General features: G+C 54.6%; 1 protein-coding gene and 1 long non-coding RNA gene across 5 annotated transcripts in view; one reads left to right on the top strand and one right to left on the bottom strand.

The window, feature by feature from the left end:
* Positions 1–13,112, bottom strand: part of CAPN5 (calpain 5) — a 54,127-nt gene extending 41,015 nt beyond the window's left edge. The window contains exons 1-3 of one of the 4 annotated variants that reach the window (XM_040630887.1): positions 12,992–13,056; positions 11,825–11,935; positions 11,323–11,438 (exon numbers count right to left, since the gene is read on the bottom strand). The gene's annotated coding sequence lies outside the window, so the exon portion shown is untranslated. Of the gene's footprint in view, positions 1–11,322; positions 11,439–11,824; positions 11,936–12,659 lie in introns of those variants that run through there. The other 3 variants (XM_040630890.1, XM_040630889.1, XM_040630888.1) reach the window with 3 other exon arrangements.
* A 401-nt stretch (positions 13,113–13,513) lies between these two features.
* LOC103678068 lies at positions 13,514–18,489 on the top strand. The gene is made up of 2 exons (XR_572594.2): positions 13,514–13,729; positions 18,209–18,489. It is a non-coding gene; the product is annotated as an uncharacterized LOC103678068 (long non-coding RNA).
* Positions 18,490–21,808: the final 3,319 nt, after the last annotated feature.

Genomic DNA, 21,808 nt, shown 5'->3' with positions numbered 1-21,808 from the left:
GCCTGCCCCTTCCCGCTGGGCCAGGCCTCCAGGCCTCTCCCTCTCCCCCTCCCACCCACTCCCGCTGGCTGGGTGCCAGCCGGTGCCCACACCCCTGCAGTCCCCGGGGGCATCACAGCCGCCGCCCGGGCTCTCTCTGCAGCCGCCAGCCCTTCTCCGGCACTTGATGGAGCGTTAGCTTTAGTTCCCAATGTCCTCTGATGCTGTGCGACCCTGGACAGGCCCTGTCACCTCTCTGGTCAGCGTGGTCCTTGTCTGGAAGGAAGAGCTAACGAGCCAGGGTCTCTGGGAGGATCAAAGGAGACGCCGCCGCACGGAATGCACTGCGCCCCTGAGGGAGGTCGGTGCCGGCGTCTGGGGTACACCGACCACGTTTCCAGACCCCTGCCAGGAAGGCAATGACAATTCAGGGTTCCCATCCCCAAGGAACTTCATGGTCTAGGGTGGCCAAAAGACAAGGCAGCACGGAACACGTCATTCAGAGATTCCGGCAAGAGGGAGGCAAAGAGGCCTCCATAAAGGCCTGGTCCCAGAAGCCGTTCTTTAGGACAGAAAGGCCATTCCAGACAGAGGGAAGAGCTCAGGCCGTCTCAGTGGCAGGAAAGTGCAAGGTAACCAGACCCGGCCGGGCACGGTGGGGCCCGAGGACTGAGCAGGGGGCGGCGGACCGGGCGCAGAATAACGGCCTGACAGTGCTCACCAGGGAGCTCAGAGCACCCAGTTTTCTGCAGGTCAGTCTGACCTGAGCTCCAGCCCTGACTGCACCACTCAGCACTGCGCGTCCTCGGGCAAGTCGTGGACCCCACTGAGCGGCTGTCTGTCAGTCCTACCTGGCTGTAGCTTCTCAGGTGACAGAGCAGGAAAGGAGCGTCAGCCCCGGGCCTCACCTTGGAAATGGTGTGCACCCACTTCCAGGAGGCCGTGGCCTAGTCTGCTGTTCCTGGGCCTGCGGGAGGTGGTGTGGACCGCCCAGCTGTGCACGGGGTGGGGGAAGGGCTCATCCTGCCGCGGGTCACACTGAGCCACCGGCAGGAGGGGGCTGACGGCACTGGGCCTTCCCTGGATGCTGCAGCCAGCACAGCCAGGGAGGGACAGGAGAGAGCCTTCGTCCCGTTTTATAGATGAGAGCATCGAGGAATGTCCAAATCTGTAACCTACTGGCCGGATCCCAAGCTTCCAGACTCCCTCTCACACTGGAACTTCCCAAAGCAGATTAACACGGACGAGGCAGTCAAGACGTCAGTAAGAAGGCCGTTGCCCATCCGGGGCTCTCTCGAGGACTGTCTGAGGGGGGACTTGGTTCGGTCTAGCGGGCCTTTAACTCCTCATGCCCGCCCCCCCACCCCGGCCCACCTGCCTGACAGGAGGAGAAGGCCTCGCTAGACACCAGCCTCTTCTGATGTTTTTACTTTATTTTTAAGATTCTACCAGCGGCCTTGTACCTGTGGAGAGTAATACTGACTTTCCATTTACTAGATGCCAGTCTCCTTTAAGAAATATTAAGGAAAAAGGAAGTTGATTTAGAGAAAGCTATGAAGTACCGGGTGGTGTAGGTGGGGCCTGGGTGGTAGCCAGAGCCCTGGAAAGCAGGTGCGGCGGAGGCAGGAGGAGGGGTGGGGGGAAGGGCGGGGCGGGGGTGGGGGGTGGTTCACACTAGCAGTTAACAAGACCCATCGTAAACTTCTAATAATTTAGACAGTGTGGTACCGGCAAGGGGAGACAAATGGAACGCACCAATGGAACAGGACAGAACAGACTAGAAAGTCCAGAAAAAGGCCACACGTAGGACACCTGGTTTATGACAAAGGCAACACCACAGTGCACTGGGCAAAGGATGGTCTTTTCGATGAATGGTGCTGGGTCGACTGGTTTATCCAGACGGAAAACGATTTATCTTGACCCCGACCTCCCACTATACACACAAAACAGTTCCACATAGATCGCAAATCTCACCAAAAGGGAAAACGATACAGCTTTTTGAAGAACACATGAGAAAAAGAGCATGTCCACATGGCCAATAAAGAAGAAACCCTTGACTTCACAAGTCGTCAAAGAAATGCAAATGAAAACCACCTCGAGCGGGGCGCCTGGCTGGCTCAGCGGGGTAAGCACACGGGACTCTTACTGGCAGGGCCACGCGTTCAAGCCCTGCATGGGCGGGGAGCCTACTTAAAAAAACAATAAAATAAAACCCTGAGGAGATTCCGCTACACTCTCGCCGGAATGGCTACAGCGAAAACCACACACACACACACACACACACACACACGCCTGCGCGCACCGCTCCGGGACGCTGGTGGTGGACGTAGACCCTGGTAACAGCACTTCGCACAAGCATCTGGCCACGCCTGCTAAAGCTGGACAGAGGCCTCGTCCAGCAGTTCCACTCCTAGGTACACACAGGGCAGAAACGCACGCACATCTTCCCTTCAACTCATGGACAAGAACGTTTGTCACAGGAGTGCTTGCTACAGCTGAAAATCAGAAAAAAACCCAACGTCCATCAACAGAAGACAGGATAAAGACGGTGTCGCTATGGCCTAGTAGCCTGCGACGACCTGCGACGGCAAGGAGCGAAGTACCGCCATTCGCAGCGCACGGGGGAGCTGACCGTGTAACCATCAGCAAGAGAAGCAGCACCGCCGCCCCACGGACAGGAGACAACAGCAGCGAAAGCCATCGGGGCTGGACACAGGGCAGGACAGTGGCTACCTTCGGCGGCAGAGACTGCCAGGGGCCGAGGGGCCTTCTGGGGATCTGCGATACTGCTCCTGGAGCCGGGTGGCGGCCGCCGGGCTGTGCTCCCGGGGCTGGGCGCCTGTCATTTGCACGCTGTGTCACAGGGCCGTCACGCTTTCATACAATGTCCAGCAGAAAGCCAGTGCAACGGCCCCGGGAAGGAAGGCTGGCCGAGTCTAGTGCGCCCGACCCTGCCGGCTCTGGGCCCCGGTGAAGCCGGCATTCTGTATCTGGAGGGTCCTGCCTGGTCCCCAGGGTGGGACAACTAGGCTGGGGCACAGGGAGGGAGCCCCGGTCCTGGCCTGGCCTTGGGGAACACAGGCTGTGTGACCTTCTGCAACCTCCTCCCCCTTCTCTCAGAACGCTGTGGTTTTGACACCAGGAGGGCTCCAACCCAAAAGAGGGTCCCACAAGGCGAGGGTGGTACCCCTCAGCCCAACCCGGGCACACACCTCCTGGGTTCCATCTCTGTCTGAGAAGGGGGTGCCGGCCAGGGACCCCAGGAGACGTTCTCGACCCCAGGCAGGCATGGTACTCAGGGCAAGGAGCTGGGCTGACCCAGAGTGGCAGTGGGGGTGGGGAGGAGGTCACAGGTGAGGCTCACCGGAGCCCAGCAGGGGTCCTGGAACACCTGCCAGGGACCGGGCTCCTTCTGAGGTGACAGAGAAGTGAGAAGGGTGCCGAGCAGAGACTTGAGACCCAGCTGACTGCCACACGAAGAATGCACTAGCAAAGCATAGGCGAGAGCAGGAAAGCCAGAAGGCAGCCACAGGACTCGAAATGACAGATTCACGTGCAAATGGAGAGAAGGCAGGTTCTAGACCTGTGTGAGAGGGAGACAACTCTCCCTGGTGAGCAGCCAGTTGTGGGGGTGAAAGGGAGGACACAGGAAGGGCTGCTGGGGGTCCCTCCTCTGAGCTGCGGTTCCCCACACGCCACAGTGGGCTCCCATCATGCAGCACGAGCCCGGCACAGTGGCCTTCCTCCTGCGCCAGCCGAAGGACCCAGTGATGCCCCACACCCACAACCCCGCAACCAAAGCTCCCCATCTCCCCTCCCCGGCCTCCCACTGCACCCCACTCCAAGCAACAGGGCCCCCTCCCCTTCGCCACATGGTCAAGGACGGGCCGCGCAGCCGTGTCTCGTAATTCAGGGACACAGACAATGCCAATGTGCAGATCTGTGCTGCCACCCGTTCTGGGCCAGCCCCGAGCTGACAAGGAGGGTCAGAGCCTCCCGGCTGTCTCAGGCGAGGCACAGACAGACAGACATGACACAGACCATGAACGAAGCCAGACACCCAGCAGTCAGCACTCCCAGGAGGAAGGCATGTTGCAGGCTGGTTTACAGGGACAGGAAGAACGGTCGTATCTCTTCAAGATGACACCAGAGCTGGGCTTGAAGGCTAGGCCAGACCCGCAGGGAGAGGGCAGGGAGGACCCACTCCAGGCAGAAGGAAGGCAGGAGAGCACGGAGGAACAGCTAGAAGGCCCGGGTGTGGAGCGGGGGGTGGGGAAAGCTGGCAGGACCGGCTCTGCCGGGCTGGGATGCCAGGCTGCCGGGCTTGAGCTCTTACTGAGGGCACAGGGTAGCCAAGGAGGGGTGGAGGGGTGAGACGGAGGGGTGGATGCTGAGGAAAGGGGCTAAAGCCCCGGCCCAGGTCGGGACAGGCCAGATGCCAGGGAAGGCCCTGGAAAGGGAGAGCCCCAGAGTTTGGTGACTGCCTGCTTGTCTGTGTGGTTTTGGCTCTGTATTTGTATGCCTCCCCTTTTCTCCCACCACCCACCCCCATTTTCCTCTTGCTCACCCCCCCACCCCCCCACCATGTCACCAGCCAGCTCCAGGCGTATGTCTGTGCTACCGTGGGTATATTTTGGCCTCCTGCATGTACTGGGTGCTGAGAAAAGCATGGCAGCGTAGGGGCGGGAAAGCGTGCGAGGAGGGAGAGCTGGGCCACCGGTTCACGATCCAGTTCACGGTCCAGGTCACGCTCCGGCTCCAGCAGCAGCGCCAGGAGGCCAGCCCCAGTGAGTCACTCCAGCCAACGCCAGGCGCCTGGCACCAGGGCTGGGAAATCCTGTCTTCCTTCTCCGCTCCCCTTCCCCGTATCGTTTCTGTGTCCAATCCAGGCTCCACCCAGCTGCAGTCATCTTCTGGAACACATATACCCAAACAAGGTGCCCAACACTTGCATACGTGGGGGCCTAGAGAGCAGGGCGAGGCACGTCTGGGGCACAGGGCCTCTCTGTGGTCCTGGGGTGCTGATGAGGGGAAAGCCAGCTTTGGGCTGGCTGGCTGCGTGGTCCTGCCTGAGTCCTGAGGCCTCTGCCCCACAGCTGTTCCTCACTGGGCCTTGGGTCCCTCCTCAGGGTGTCGTGAGGAGGCCGGGAACCTCAGCAAGCAGGCATACCTGGGAGACAAAGCTCCAAAAGGGGCATCCCAGCCTGGGCTCTGCTGGGCCATGGGCGGGGACAGGGAGAAGCCACACTCGTGCAGGCAGAGGCTTCCCCGGCAGGGGACGGGCCCCAGCAGGGTAAGCAGCGAGCTCACCTGGTCTGGGCACTGAGGGTCACACACCCCGAGAAACCCAGGGCAGCTGGTCATCCTACATGGGAGCTCCCAGGACCACATCCTGCCGAGAAGGTGCTGGAGGGAAGGGCAGATGCGGCTGAGCCCCCCCACCCCGCGCCCCCTCCCACCGGCCAGGGACTGTTTCCTGTCCTCCATGGGTGGGGGTGAGTCGAGCTGCAGCTCACAGGTGCTAGTCACTCCCCACAAGGCAAACAACCTGACAAAGGGAGACTCGATCAGGTTATTGAAGCCACCTCGAAGCCACCTCGAAGCCACCTCGAAGCCACCTCCAAGCCGCCTCGCCTCCACCCTGCTGTGTGACTCCAGGCAAGCCCCTGCCCTCTCTGGCCTATAGGTTCTCCCTGTTGGATGGCTGGGGAAGGGGACACTTCTCACTTTTTCCGACCTGCTGGGTTTGTCACCAGGACAGCCTCGTCTCCTGCTTCCTGAATAGGCAGTCCGCTTCTAACACCACGTGCCTCCAAGATTCAAGCTGGCAAGCTGCTGAGCTGATACCCACTTCTCAGACAGGAAAACTGATGCTGGATTCCTAGCTCAAACTCCTGCATGACCTCAGAAATGAGATGTACTATTTTTATTGCAGGTGAGGTCGAGGGGCTCAGAGAGGGAAGAGACGCATTTGGGACCGAGCCAGGGGCCTGTGTCATGTTGGAGCTCCGCTCTGCCTGGCCCTCCATCCCTCCCTCGAGCAAAGATGGTGACCAACCGCTCAGCAGCTCCTGGGAGTTCCACTCAGCGCATGTTCCCCTTCCAACCTTCCCCCACACCTGCCCTGTGCCTGGTCAAGGGGCAGACGGGTCAGGCAGGGCTCTGCCGGGAGGGGAGACACAATGCCCCCAGTACCAAGCTGAGAGATCTGCTCTGAAAGGGCACGGAGTCATTCAGACAGGGCATGGAAGGGTCGTGGAAGAGGAAGCATCTAAGCAAGATCTCAGGTGGGGGGCTGTGATTTCATGGGGTGCAAATGGAAGGTTAGGAGGAGGATGGAACATTCTGGGAGGAAGAAACCATTCAGGCAAGGCTGGAGGACAGGGTGCAGGGGAGAGGGGCTAGCACAGAAACACTGCCACAGCTAAGCTATGATCGTCCTGAAAGCCAGGCCGAGGGGTCGGGGTGGGCGGCGGCATGCGCCGGGCTCCCGCGTGGCCCACGGCAAGGCGGATGGCGAGAAGGCCAGGACGCAGGCAGATAGACCAGACTGTGGAAGTGGCCGCTGAGAGACACACAGGGCCCACAGGGCACGGCCTTGGCTGTGGGGAGGATGTGGAGACCCACACCGAGGCCAGGGGCGCTCTGGCTGGGCCTCTCCTCGGGGCACTGGGAGGCCCACGCAGCCTCCCAGGACAGCAACAGCGTGTCGGGCGGAGGTAGCCGGCAGCACCCACAGCGTCCATGCCCGGCTCTGCACCGGGTCATGTTCGCACCCGTGGCAGCCTCGGATGCCCGGGCCGAGGACGGATCAGAGCCTGAGAACGTCCGGTCCACGTCTTCACCCTCGTCCTCAGATGGGGAGACAGTTACCCTTTGTGCTGCAGCGTTCTCGTCTATAAAACGAAGGTCTTCTGCCCTCCTGGCCCAGCTCCCCACACACCTCTGCTCCGGCAGGGCTTAGCCTCCCTGGCCTTACCACACTCATCTGCGAACGGGGCTCCGACCAGGCTCTAGCCCTCAGAGGATGATGGTGGGGATCAGGCGAATGTTGTCAACCGAATGTCTGCAGAGAGCTGGGCACCGCTATGAAAGGCCTAACCTACTGTTGGGTACAGGATGGGGTCTGGTCACTGGGGCAACCTGTGGGGACAAGCCAGCGCGTTCCCCTCTTCCAAACAGCCCTGAACTCTGGCTACCATGGTCTCAGGCTGGGCTCGAAGGCCGGAGGAGCGGCAGCCCCAGGCTGGGCCCACAAAAGCTCCCGGGCTTGGGAGGGGGAGACTGACACTGAGTGGGAGGCCGGTGGCCATGCGCACCCGGGAGGAGGAGGTCTTAGAATGGCCTGCCATGACAGTGCAATTGGTCTGGGTGCGAGTTGACTGCTGGCCGCCCCCATATCAATGTCCTAACTGCTGGAGCCTGAGCAGGTCACCTTATACGGCAAAAGAGACTTCACAGATGTGAGTAAGGGTCTCGAGTTGTGGAGATTATCCTGGATTATCGAGGCGGGCCCTAAATGTGATCACAGGGGTCCTTGTACAAGGGATGCAGAGGGAGATGCTCCCCAGAAGAGGACCAGGCAAGAGGACAATGCAAGTAGAGAGACTGGGGTCATGAGGTCACAGGAATGCCGGCAGCCACCAGAAACTGGAGGAGACAAGGAAGAGTCTCCCGTGCAGCTTCCAGAAGGAACCGGCCTGCCAACACCATTTTAGTCCCCTAAGCCTCGACTCAGACTGCTGACCTCCAAAACTGTAAGGAAATAAACTGGTGTTTTCAGCCATTAAGCTTGTGTTCACTATTAGGTCAGCAGGAGGAAACGACTACTAACCCTGGGGGAAGATGGTGGTCGGGCCTGTGCGTGGCCTCACACCTCTCTCCTGCTCGAGGGAGTGAGTGCACTAGCGAGCAAGCCAGGATGAAGTTACCACGCCCTGAACAGCCTCGACGTAAGCCAAAGTCACCCCAAACTTCACTGTCTTGTTTCCTGCTACCGGTCACAAACCACTCGGGGCGCACCTCAGCCTGACGGGCGTAAGTCACGCAGCAGCAGGCGGCACTGGGGCAGGGACTGGCAGACCAGGCCAGCGGGCTCTCTGTCTTTTGTCCCCCGAGACGCGAGGCCCTGTGGCCATCCCCCGAGCACAGCCCGTGAGGGACGATGAGCTGAGCACCAATGCCCGGGGTTCGTCTGCTCTGGCCGCTGGCCCCTTCTCCCGCAGGACCATATGTCCCACTGTGGCAGAAAACCACAGGCCACCAGAGCCCCAGCCACTGGCACGCTCATACCACAGAGCCCCGCGAAACCTGGGGCCGCTAGCAGGTAGAATGGGGAGCAGTAACTCAAGCCAAGACAGCAAGCAAAGGCTCACAATCCATCAGCTTCCTCTGTCGGAGCCTGAGGGCCGCCTTCCTACAACATCCTGGACTAAAATCCCGAAGGGACTTAGCCCATTCTGCCTCTAGTGGGCAGGGAAAAGTAGGGCCTGAAGCCAAGGGAAGTCGGCAGCCTGGCCTAACTGAACGCAGTCCTAGGGTGTCACCATCAACCCAGGGAGGAGACGTTATAAAACCAGGGGGCCCTTGAAGGCGAGGCCTGGGAGGCAACTGCCAGCCAAGAACTGTTTTGAGCAGCAAGGGCGGGGCATGAAGGCGCAGAAGAGCTCCCTGCGGGACTTGAGGGCTGGAGGGAAGGGGCCCTAAAGGCGCTCAGATAACTTGAGGCTATGGGGGCAGGGGGCAGGAGGTGAGAAGACCAGCTGCAGACTGACAGACTCCGCATCTGGATGGACAGACTCCCCATGTGTCTGTGCAGGCCCCAAGCCGGCTGGGGGGCTGGGGAGCTAGGGAGCTGCCGGGAGCAGGGAGTTGCAGACCAGCCCTCTGCAGCTGGGGTAGCCCAAGACCCGCTGCGGAGCTTTTTGTATGAGCTTTTTATATGACCTATGGGATAGGAGCCTTTGGGTGGCCCAGGGACTTGGTTGGGCAGACAGACAGCAAGACCACCCAGTCAGGGCTTCTGAGCCTTTCACAGCTCTCCTCACCAGTGAAGGGGGGCGGGGGCTGCTTCCACTTCCATGGGAGAAAACCCTTTTCCCTTTATCCTTCTCCCAAAGTTAGCCTCTCCTTACCGTGGGCTGTATCCCCCAGGAAAGAAGGGACTAAGTGATACCAACTGTTAATTACAGTTGACCTTGAACAACAATGGGGGCTGGGGCAGGCGTTACGGGTGCCAATCCCCCCAGAGTCAAAAATCCATGTCAAAAATCCACGTATAACTTTTGATTCCCCTCCAAAACTTTACTAACAGCCTACTATTAATCAGAAGCCTTAACGATAAGAGAAAGAGTTAACACACATTTTGTTTGTCGTACGTATCATACACCGCAATCTTACAATAAACTAAGCTAGAGAAAAGAGAATGTTATTAAGAAAATCATGAGGGGGGCGCCTGGGTGGCACAGTCGTTAAGCGTCTGCCTTTGGCTCAGGGCGTGATCCCGGCGTTCTGGGATCGAGCCCCACATCAGGCTCCTCCGCTATGAGCCTGCTTCTTCCTCTCCCACTCCCCCTGCTTGTGTTCCCTCTCTCGCTGGCTGTCTCTATCTCTGTCAAATAAAAATAAAATCTTTAAAAAAAAAAGAAAATCATGAGGAAGAGAAAATACATTTACAGTACTGTACTGTAAAAAGCCCACATGCAAGTGGGCCCATGCAGTTCAAACCTGTGTTTTTCAAGGAGCAACTGTACTATTAATTATAAGAGCGATCAAACACCAGTCTGATCGTCATTACGCACACTTAATATTGCACTTTTAGCAACACGATCTGCCTTAATCATCATCGTCCCCTGAAACCCTGTCATCAGGCAGCATTTATCCCTGGGCACAGACAAGGGCAGAGCCAGTCTCAGAGAAGCCTGCAGCACACAAGGACAGGCCCCGAAGGTAGGAGAGGTGGTGGACAGAGGCTTCCCTGGGCCCTCTGAGGGCTCCGAGGGGGCCTCCTGTTCAGAGACCAGAGCCTCAGGGCTGTCCTAAGAGCCTGCGGGGAAGGCAGAAGCATCCAGTGGCCTGGAAGCAATGTCCTGGATGTTACCCCCAAGACCCCACAGTCGTCCCACAGCCAACTTCCATCTCATTGACTTCCCTCAATGGTGGCCCCATCTCAAAAGGGGCTCCCTGACCCACCCTCCCTCTGCAAGGGGTCCCTGTGCAGCCCTGGAGCACTTCCCATTCACACCACCCCTGCAAGAGGAAACTCTATCAGATCCCCTTCCCGGTGTCAAACCTAGCCCTGGGTAAGGGGGTGGGCAGAGGAGAGGCAGGGGAGAGGGCCTCTGCCTGCTGTGGCCTCCTCACTGGCTTCCACCGTAACCCAGCCAACACAGGGCCGAAGATGGCTGACACTTCTCAGCCCCACATCTGACCACTGAATGCCCCTCGCCACAGGGCTATCATTCCACTTCCCACCTCCAGGCCTTTTCTCCCCAGACCTGCAATGCCCTGCCCTTTCTCTTCTGCTTGGTGAACCTGTCAGCCTTTAAGACCCAGCACCACTGTATCTGCAGGGACATCTCCCCCAGTTCCCAGGCAGGTCCCTGCCCTAGGCTCCAGCACTAGGTACGTGTGCTGGGGCTTATCTGTTGACCTATCTGCGTCACCAGTCCGAAGGCAATGACCCCACCTCACCGTCCTGGCACCCAGCTCCAGCCTGGCCTGAAGCAGCCGCAGCTGGGTCAACCCAACCCTGCCCAGTCCCCTCAGCCAGGGAAAGCAGCCAGGCCTCCCCACCCCTACCCCAGGGGCAGGAACCAGACCCAAAGATCCTGAGAGGTCTCAACCCTTGCAGGAGAACACAGTGGTTTCCCCCAGGAGGCCTCACACTCAGGGCTGGCTGAGCTCTACCCTCAAACCCCTCTCTTACAGGAAGTCTACCCAGATTTTTCCCTCCCTAGGATATTAGGAATACAGGTGGCCTCAGCACTTCACTCTCCAACGCTGGTAAAGGAAGAAGATTCTGACTTGAGAGCCAAGCTGACCCAGGTTCAAACGGGAACTCACTTCACCCTCTGCCCCACCCTTCTCATACCAGTGCATAGCTGGGCTGGGTCCCACCACATGAAATGCAACTTGGACAGATTTGGAACCTGTTCATGATCTCCTGTCCTACTTCACCTCTGGACCCCAGGAAAGTCTCCCAGATCCCCAACTCTGAGGGGTGGAGTTAGGATCAGAGCAGCCCAAGATCCATTATCTCCCAGATCTCCCCGCCTCCTCCCCCCTCCCGCCCCCTCTGACACACCCAAGCCCAGCAGCCCAGAAAAAAGGCCCCTATCCAACCTGGCCGGAGCGTCGGGAAGGGAATCGGCCTTGGCCCTGCCCCTTTCCCAAGCTTCCAGGGCCGGGGTTGGGAGGACATCCAGGTGGGGCTGTGGAACTGAACGGATGGAGGACGGCTGGGGAGAGAACAGGAAAGGGGAATTGTGAGGAAGAGAAGAGACAGTCAAGTCCCGGGGGTTAAATCTCAGCGCGTCGGAACTAAGAATCTGACCCCAGAGCACCCACCGAGCCGGGAGGTGGAAGGGGCCCCTGGCCGCGGGGTGGGGATGGGGGTGGGCAGTAGCCCCCGGGGCGGGGGCGGATCGTCGAAACCCCCCACTCCCGCCTCGGGCCTTAAGGCCCGCGCTCACCTCCTTCCTCCCCCGCCTGCGGGATGCGCACCCGGACACCGATTCGCGCTCACCGGGCACGCACCGGCCGGCGCTGCACCCGCACACACACCTCCGAAACACACACGAACACGCGCGCTCGCACACGCCTCCCTCTGCGCAGCGCCTCCTACCTGCCGCGGCGGCGCGGCTCCGGCAGGACTCGCACGCAGGGCACCGCGCGGACACAGGAACCCGGGCTGCACCGGCCTCCGGCTCCGGCCGGGGATCCCTGTGGGGCTGGCCTGGGGCGGGGGCTCGAGCTCGGACTCCCGGGCCGCGGCCCCGCCCGCCCCGCGGCCTCCGCCCATTTGGGGACAGAGGCGTGGTCTCCAGCGGGGCGGGCGGGCCAGGGTTGCTGCGCAGGCGAACTGGCGCCGTGCCGCGGGGCGAAGCGGCTGGGAGGTGGCTGCCGAGTTCCCGCCCGGGGGTAGGAGGGGGCCTCGGGGCCGGCGCGGCTCGGCCCGACCCCTCTCTGCTAGATCAGGCCCCCGCTCCCCCTCCCTCCCTCCAGTCTCGCACTGTCTGCCGCGGAGTATCTCCCGGAGCCCCCCAGGGCCGAGCCCAGGTCTGCCCGAGGGCTGTGTGCCAGCCCCGCGGAAGGCTTGCAGGCCGGCCGAGCTTTGGGCTGCATCTGGTATAGACAGCCATGCAAGGGCCAAAGCAGAGTGCTGGGAAAAGAGGAACTTGAAGGGGCGAGTGCCCAACTCTTCCCCATCTCCAAGGTTCGGGATGAGAGGGGGAATCTAGAGCCCCGGGAGGCACACGCAGGGAGGCCCCTGTCAGCTGCGGAAAGCTGGCCCCAGGCCCGTATCTGAGCATTTACGCGTGCTGTGCTAGGACTGCGGCAGGAGCGGCCCGTTTCTAGAGTAAGGTTGAGAAGGTTTGTGAAATGACCAACCGCGGCACACAGTAGGGACGCAGGGCTCTGGGTACACATGCCTCTCTGACCTGGGCCGGCCCACTCACCGGGGTTCTCAGTCTCGGTTAATGATCTCATTCACCTCTCAGGCACTCAGACTGCCCGGCCACCACCTCACGATCTCTGTCCCAGGCCGCCCAGATGTTTCTCGCAGGGATGCAGCTCCAACCCCGCCTCCCCCCTCTCCCCCCAGTCCCTATCCAGCGAAGGGAGACTTTCAAAGATGCAGCCATGACCGGCCACCCTCAGAACAATGTTCCCAAACTGCCCCTGTGTCTGACTCTTCCACTGACACCCCATCTCTGGGCCGGTGCCCTGGCTGCAGCCTCCCCAGACCCTCAGTGCTCCCCTGAGGCCGCAGCCTCCCCCACCCTCAGACCTTGTTTGTGCCAGTCGGCTGCTGTCTGTAGGGCTCTTCCTTCCCTCTCCAGGAGGCAAGTGCTGATAATCAGGCCTCCAGTGCCAGGGCCTCCATCACCAAGCCCCACCCCCACCTCTCCACTCCGAAGCCCCACCCCCCTTCTCCGGCCTTCCCACCCTGTTGTTTGTGCGGCCTCCCTGGCCCTGAACTCCTCGCTGCCTCGCTCAGAGTTAGTGCTGAAGTCCCGGCCTCCCTCCGTGTGCGTTTGAGGCTTATTCTGGGGAAGACAGCTGTACTGGGGGACGCCAGGCGGGTCAGGCTCCAGCGCTCACTCTGCTGTTACTGGCTCTGTGACCCAGGCAAGTCCTCTGTCCCCTTTCCTGCCTGCAAACTGGGCTTCCAGCGGAAATGTGTGATGAGGTACCGGCCTATCTCGGGGCCCAGTATGGCGGTCATGCCGGGTGTTGGGCCATGTCTGAGAAAACATTTGCCTCAGCCTGCAAAAACAGTGGCTTTTCGTCCCTCTTCTGTTTTCAGAGTGCTGGAACCACAAGAGGAGTGTCACGTGGTGATTGCAAGCATGAACTCTGGACTCACTGCCTGGGCCCCTACCATCAGTGTGACCCGAGGCAAGTCACCTAACGTCTCCGCTTCAGTCACCTCCCTACAAAATCAACCCAGCAGCCTTCCCATTGCGGAGTTCTGGGAACTCTGGCTCCGTCCCTGTGGAGCCCCTCGAGTGGCCCCTGGCTCGGAGTAAGTGCCCGGCCCAGTTTAGCTGATGTTAACATCCATCCAGTCCACCCCCCTCATTTTGGGAAGACACTGGGTCCTGAGAAGCAGGGACTTGTACACATGGTTAGTGAGAAGCCCAGGCATTCCAGAAGGTCAGAACGGCAAAGGCCCACTCTGAGCCCATCCCTGGCAGTACCCGCCTTCTCTGACAGATGAGGAGAGAGGCCTGGAGAGATACAGTGACATGGCCAGGGCACCCATCCCGGCTGGGGGTGGGGGGAGGCACCAGCCCTGCTCTTGTTGAGGGGGGAGTTGTGTGCCTTCTGCAGACAAGCCAGGAAGAACCTGGTCTCCCAGCAAGCTTGAGGAAGGCGTGCGGCTCCAGTGATGCTCTGGTGGCAGTCCTCGAAAGGTGCCGTCAAGGGGCCTGCAGTGTAGGCGCTTTCCCCGTGGAATTCTCACAGCCAGTCCCTGCGGGAGCCCTCATTAGGCCCATTTTGCAGATGACAGAAATGGTGCCCCAGTCACACAATTAGGAAATGGCAGAACTGGGATCCACACCTACCCTGTCTGACCCCACTCTTGTGCCCTCCCCCTCCCCCTCCTCTTGCTCCTTTTCTCTCCCCCAGGGAAAAGCCACCTCTGTAGACCCCTTGACTGGCCAGCCAATCTCTGCTTGCATCCCCCTGTAACTGGGAGCTCATTCCCTCACAGGATAGCTCTTTCAGCTCTTCTTGGAAGAGTCTTTTGTCACTCAAAGCTGAGCCACGCTCTCTCCACAGTTCTGCAGGTCTCCATACTGCCCACCTCACCAGAGCCTGGACAGAGAATCTTCTCTGCTCCAGTCCAGAACACCCTTATCTTGACTGCTCCTGTGAGTAACAAGGGTTCCCAGGTGAAACTCTTACAATAATAATAATTCCTTTCAAAAATCTCAGCAGATCTAATTGGCTAGCTATTGTTGAGAAGCCTAAAGGAAGCCCCTCCGCACAGGGAGTGACTGGTGTCTTGGGGAGAAAGATTCAAATAATCATGTCGACCTGTTCCCCTACTCCCATCTAGCCAAGAGGCTGTAGGGAGGATTGTAGGCCAAGGATTGTAGGGAAATAGATGAGTCAGAACTTTCAGGTTGGGAGTGGTTGCTAACGGTATTCTCCTGAGAGTGCAGGAAATGGAAGGGTCACAACGAACTTCCAGCGACACATGGAAAATGGTGATACAGAATATAAGATTACCTTTCAGTTGCTTTTAATTCCATGACTCTCTGAAACATGGCCTATATTTTGTTAGTATCCTGGATTTTATTAAGAAACAGTCAGGGGGCGCCTGGGTGGCAAGGGGGCGCCTGGGTGGCACAGCGGTTGAGCATCTGCCTTCGGCTCAGGGCGTGATCCCAGCGTTATGGGATCGAGCCCCACATCAGGCTCCTCCGCTAGGAGCCTGCTTCTTCCTCTCCCACTCCCCCTGCTTGTGTTCCCTCTCTCGCTGGCTGTCTCTATCTCTGTCAAATAAATAAATAAAATCTTAAAAAAAAAAAAAAAAAGAACCAGTCAGAACCAAGTGGGATTCATTCCAGGAATGCAAGGTTGGCTTAACGTTAGAGACTCCGCTAACAGCATTAGTTTGCTGGGGCTGCTGTCACAAAGGCCCCCAGACTGGCGGCTTCAACAACAGAAACACACTGTCTCACAGCTCTGGAGCTTAGAAATCCAAGACCAAGTGTCATTAGGGTTGGGTCCTTCTGAGGACTATGAGGGAGAATCTGTTCTGTGCCTTCCTCCTCGTTCTGGTGGTTGGCTGGCAATCTTTGGCATTTTTGGGCTTGTAGACACAACACCCTGATCTATATTTTCATGTTCACATGTGTTCTCCCTTTTTGTGTATCCATCTCTGTGTCCAAAATGCCCCTTTTTATAAAGATTAGGGTCCACCCAAATGACCTCATTTCTCAATCACCTCTTTAAAGACTATTTCCAAGTAAGGTTACATTCTGGGGTATTGGGGGTTAGACTTCAACATCTTTTGGGGGACACAGTGAATGCATAATAAGCATGTGCTATATTAATGAACCTTAGAGGAAAACCATATAATATTCTCTTTATGGACACCAAGAAAGCCTTTAACAAGATTCAACACCCATTCATGATAAAAATATTCAGTGAAATAGGAAGTGAGTGGTACTTGCTCAAATGATCAAATGTAGTCCTAAAGCCAGCATCTTATTTAATCAAGACGCACTGTAAATATTTCCATGAAGATCAGGAACCAGACAAGAATGGCCACTTGCTCCATGACTACTCCACATAAGTATTAGCTAATGCCATTAGACAAGAGCAACCAATTGGAGGCCTGACAATAAGTAAAGAAGAAATAAAATTGTCTCTATTTGCAGGTGACAAAATGTTATACCTGAAAAACCACAGAGAATCAATGAGAAAACTAATACAAACAGTAAAAGAGTTCAGGAAAGTAGCAGAATGTAAAATTAAAATATAAAATTCAGTAGCCTGGGGCGCCTCGTGGCTCAGCCGGTGAAGCGTCTGCCTTCGGCTCAGCTTGTGATCCCGGGGTCCTGGGATCGAGCCCCACATTGGGATCCTTGCTCAGTGGGGAGCCTGCTTCTCCCTCTCCCTCTGCCTGCTGCTCCCCCTACTTGTGCTCTCTCTCTCTGTCAAATAAATAAATAAAATCTTTAAAAATAAATAAGTAAGTAAATAAATAAATAATATTCAATAGCCTTTATATATACAAACACTAAACAGAGGTCCTAAGGCTACAGAAAAACCCATTTGTGATAACAACAGAAAAGATTAAATGCTTAGGAATAAATTTAATTAGAAACGTATAAAACCTATATGAGGAAGGACGCCTGGGTGGCTCAGTTGGATGAGCATCTCCCCTCCGCTCAGGTCAGGATCCCAGGGTCCTGGGATGGAGCCTGCATTGGGCTCCCTGCTCAGCAGGGAGTCTTCTTCTCCCTCTGCTTGCTGCTCCCCCTGCTTGTGTGCTCTCTCGCTGTCAAATACATAAATAAACAAAATATTTTTTTTTAAAAGTCTTTGAAATGTAACCACTCTTTAAAAAAAAAAAACCCTATATGAGGAAAAATCGAAACAGTCTTGAAAGACACAAAAGAAGAGCAATTGAAAAGACATGCCCTGCTCTTGGATAGGATGAGTCAACATTATAAAGATGTTAGTTCTCCCTATGTTAATTTGCAATTTCAATGCAAATTAAAAATATGCCCATTAAAAATAACGGCAAGCTATTTTACAAAGACAGACGAATTGATGCCAAAGAGCATATGGAAAATAAACATGCAAGAATAGGCAAGAAAACACTGGAAAAGAAAAAGCGAGGTCTTACCAGACTCAAAATGTCAGAGCACCTGCTGGCTCAGTGGGTAGAGCGTGCGACTCTTGATCTAGGGGTCGTGAGCTCGAGCCCCACATTAGACATAGAGCTTACTTAAGCAAAATTTTTACCAGACATTAAAATAATAAAAGCTTCTGTAATTACAAATGGGCGGTACTGGTGCGTGAAGAGACAAATTGCAACAGGCTAAAAATTTAGAAATAGACCCCAATACGTCGTCCCCCGGTGATTTGAGATGCATCTTTGTTACATACCAAAGATAGACTTTGTCATAAATGCTACTGGGTACCATCTGGAAAAGGAGAAAAGTAGACCCATATGTTACGCCCAACAAAAGAATGAGCTAGGTGGCGTAGGGCTCTAAGCGTAAAACTGAAACCACACAAGGACCAGAAGGAAACATGAGTGACCTCCTCAAGTGTCATGGTTGGGAAAGGCTTTCCAATGATGATTCAAAGCTCAGAGGCTGTAAAAGAAAAGATGGATAAATCTGACCACATGGAAATAAAAAAACTTTAAATGACACAAATCACCATAAACTAAGTACATAGACAAGTGACAAACCAGAAGAAAATATTCCCAACATTATACCACAGACAAACGGCAGATCTCCCTAATACATAAGGAACTCTTAAAAGTTGAGTGGCAAGACCCCAAAATCCAGTAGTAGAATGAGGGGAAGGGCAGGACAGACAATTCACCAAAAAAGATATAATAAATGGCCCTCAGAGTCATTGGTCCACGTCAGGCTCCCTGCTGAGTGCTTCTCCCTCTTCCTCTGCCCCTACCTCCCCCCTCCCACCCGCCATGGCCGCCCCCCCACCTCAAATAAATAAAGTCTTTTTAAAAAATGGCCTTCACACATATGGAAAAAAAAATGCCCAAGGACACTCACAATTAAAGAAAGGCAAATTAAAACACTCTGAGAAAGATTCCATTTCTCAGCTACCAGACTGACAAAAAATAAAAAAGATCACAACACATTCTGCTGGCAAGGTTGTGGGGAAACAGACATTTGAACACATTTGCATACGTCACTGGTGGGAATGCAAATTGACGCAACCCTCTGGAAAGAACTTTGGCAATACCTCACAAAATTAAATATGCACTTACGCTCTCACCCAGCAGTTCCACTTTCATGAATCTCCCCTGAAGATGGGACTCCAGCCTGTGAAGATACAGATGCAAAAGTTTTTCCGTGGAAGCATTATTTTTAATTGCAAAATCTTGGAAACAACCTGCCGTACTCGGGAGACTGTTGAATATAACCTATAGTTGAGCCATACAAAGAAGTACTGGGCAGTTGTAAAAATATAGTAAAATGAAATGGAATGAAATGGAATGAAATGAAATGAAATAAAATAAAATAAAATGAAATAAAATAAAATAAAATGAAATGAAATTGAGGACCATCTCTGAATTGATATGGTATGAATTCCAGAGACTCTATTAAGTGAAAAAAAGCAAAGGCCAGAAGAGTGTCTCTATCGTATGCTACTCTTCATATCAGAAAGAAGAGAATATAAGAACACACACGGGGGGGGGAATGGGAACAGAAGAGGAAGGAAGTGGAGAGAGTGCTTTGTCTCCAACCGCATCTTTGTAAATGTGTGTTATTGAGATGCAATTTACATACCATACAATTCACCCTTTTGAAGTGTAAGATTCAGTAGATTTTAGTCTATTTGCAAAATGGTGAGATCATCACCATGATCTCATTCCAGAATATTTTCATCTTCCTGTTAGCAGTCACTCCCCTTGCCTCCCCCCAACCCCTGGTGACCACAAAACTACTTTCTGTCTCTACGGACTTGTTGTTCTGGACGTTTCATACAAACAGGCTCATACAATAGGTGGCTGTTGGTGTCTGACCGCACTCGCCCAGCAGAATGTGTTCACGGTGCCCGCATGTTGCAGCATGGATCAGTCCGCATACACATTCCATCTCACGGCTGGCTCATATTCCACTGTATGTATACACTGCATTTGCTTATCCATTCATCTGTTGACAGACCTTTGGGATTTCTCCACTTTGGGGCTATTATGGATAATGCTGCTATGGACATTCACGTACAAGGATTTGTACGAACCCATGTTTTCAGTTCTTTGGGGTTTATACCTAGGAACGGAATTACTGGGTCACAGAATTACTCCAGGTGACATTTTTTGAGGAACTGCCAGACTATTTCCCAAAAAGCCCAGAGCATCCTCCTAAGAACCTTGACCCTCCCCACCAAGCCTGTGAAGTTGAAGTTCCTGGGTGAGACCGAACCAGCCTTGCTCCCTCCCATGCCTTCTGCTAGCACTCCAAAGCTCCAAGCCCTGCCCATCGCACCTGCCATGACCTCTGCTCTGGGCTCCCTCTACTCCTTTCTCCCTCCCAGGTCAGGCATTCCCTTGCTCCCCTGCTCCCCATCTCTTCACTCTCCCCGGGAGCCCCTCCTGACCCTCAGATCCCTTCACCTGCAGCCGAATGAACTTTCTGAAATATAAATCCAATCTCCTACTCTATTGCTTCAAACTCTTGAGAGCAGCAGAAAGGAATAAAGGATGACATTTGACAAACTAATGTCATTTCTGGGTTTTGGGGGGCATCAGAATTGACCTTCTAGAAAGACTGCTCTTCTACTGGGCAAATATGTTCATGAGCCTGTTGATTACTCAAAGGCCAGGCTGAGTCTAGGCGGGAGGGAAGAAGAGGGTCACCAACCCTACAGAACAATTCTGTAAATGACCGTCCTGGGGTGGAGAGGGGCCAGCTCTAAAGATCTTTATAATGTTGATTTAATGCAGAGAGATTGGCAGTGTCCCCTGGTGGCCTCCAGGAGCAGGGGCGGGGGCACCCAGGTGGGGTTTTGGAATTGAAGGAGTGGAGGGCTGGGAGGAGAACAGGAACAGGAACGGGGAATGGTGAGGAAGCTGGGGTGGGCCTGACCTTTGTGTGTGTGTGTGTGTGTGTGTGTGTGTGTTGTGTGTGTGTGTGTGTGGGCGCGCACGCACATACACACAAATTGCTGTTTGCCTCCTTCTCTCTGGAGCCCAGAGACCAGGCTCTGGCCGCGTGCAGCTGCGGCTTTGGTCTGGGTGTGGCTGCCATCAGCATGGCAGCTAGGGCAGTGGTCAGGGCCCAGGAATGGCAGGCAGGAGGCCTGGTGTGACCTTGAGCAGGTCATTCTCCTACCTGGGCCTCAGTCTCCACATTTGGCCAGGGGGGATGATAATAATCCCTGTTCCCTGCGTGGGGCAAGGAGTCAAGGCAGTCAGGGACTTAGAGGTGCTTTACAACCCGGTATCTCTCCGTGTTTATTTAGACATTAAAAAAAGAAAAAAAACTATTAAAATAAGTTTTTGTTATTTTCTCGCAGGTCTTTTATTTTCATTCTTAGGTAGCTCTTTGTTTCTATTATGGTTTTTTTTTTCTTTTCTTTCCTTTTCTTTTTTTTTTTTTAGAGAGAGAGCATGTGAGTGGGGGGGGGTAGAGGGGAGGAGGTGCAGAGGGAGGGGGAGAGAAAGAATCTTAAGCAGGATCCCTATGTGGGGCTCGATCTCACGGCCCTGAGATCATAACCTAAGCTGAAATCGAGAGTCGGACCCTTAACCAACTGAGCCACCCAGGCGCCCCTCTATTTTGGCGGTACTTAAAAAAAATGGACTTTTCCTGACTGCTTATTACTACTATACAGAAATTAAATGGATTTTTGTAGGTTGATTCTGTATCTGGAAAACTTGGTACTTTTAAAAATTAATCCGCAGGATGTTTTTGTATGTGTGTTTTGGTGGGTTTTCTCTATGTAGACTAATGGTTCTCAGTGAGGTGTACTGCCCCCTGGTTAAGAGATTTGGAAATCTGTAAGGGTTTTTTGTTGTTGCTGTTGTGCCCAAGAAATTACACATTACAATTCATATTATCTTATTTTAAAGTATTTTCTTACATTAATCTAATATTAAAATTAAAGAATTGGGGCGCCTGGGTGGCGCAGTCGTTAAGCATCTGCCTTTGGCTCAGGGAGTGATCCCAGGGTCCTGGGATCGAGCCCCACATCAGGCTCCTCAGCTAGGAGCCTGTGTCCTCCTCTCCTGATCCCCCTGCTTGTGTTCCCTCTCTCGCTGGCTGTCTCTGTCAAATAAATAAAATCTTTAAAAAAAATTAAAGAATTATGGTGGTTTTTGGAAAATACGTGTGTGGACAGATTAAATTATCCACGAATTTCGCTTCAGGACAGGGAGTATGGCATTCATTTGTTATAGAAAGGGGAAATTGGAGCTGATAGGGTTGCAGACCTCGAGGTTTTGATCATTTTCTTTCTTTTTTCAAGTCATTACATTTTTTAATCTTTGTCTTGCTTTGCTGTGCTCTCACGTCTTGGACAGAAGTGGTGATGGTGGGCACATCTAGTCTTGTACCAAATCTTAAAGGAAGTGCTTTCAAATGCTTTCACCTTTTATAAAGTTTTTTTTTGTTTTGTTTTGTTTTTTGTTTTTTTTTTGTTTGTTTGTTTTGTTTTTTTTTATCACAAATGGCTGGAGCTCCTGGGTGGCTCAGTTGGTTAAGTGACCGACTCTTGATATGGGCTCAGGTCATGATCTCAGGGTGGTGAGATCCAGCCCCCCCCCCCACTCCCTACTGAGCATGGAGTTGGCTTGAGATTCTCTCCCCCTCCCCAGCTCGCGCCCTCTCTCTGTATCTGAAAAAAGAAAAGAAAGAAAAGACAAGAGAAAAGAAAA

Source organism: Ursus maritimus, unplaced genomic scaffold (assembly GCF_017311325.1).
Source record: "Ursus maritimus isolate PB19 unplaced genomic scaffold, ASM1731132v1 scaffold_16, whole genome shotgun sequence".
NCBI lineage: Eukaryota > Metazoa > Chordata > Mammalia > Carnivora > Ursidae > Ursus > Ursus maritimus.
Note: the sequence above shows the minus strand (reverse complement) of the source record. Positions and strands in the feature narration are given on the sequence as shown.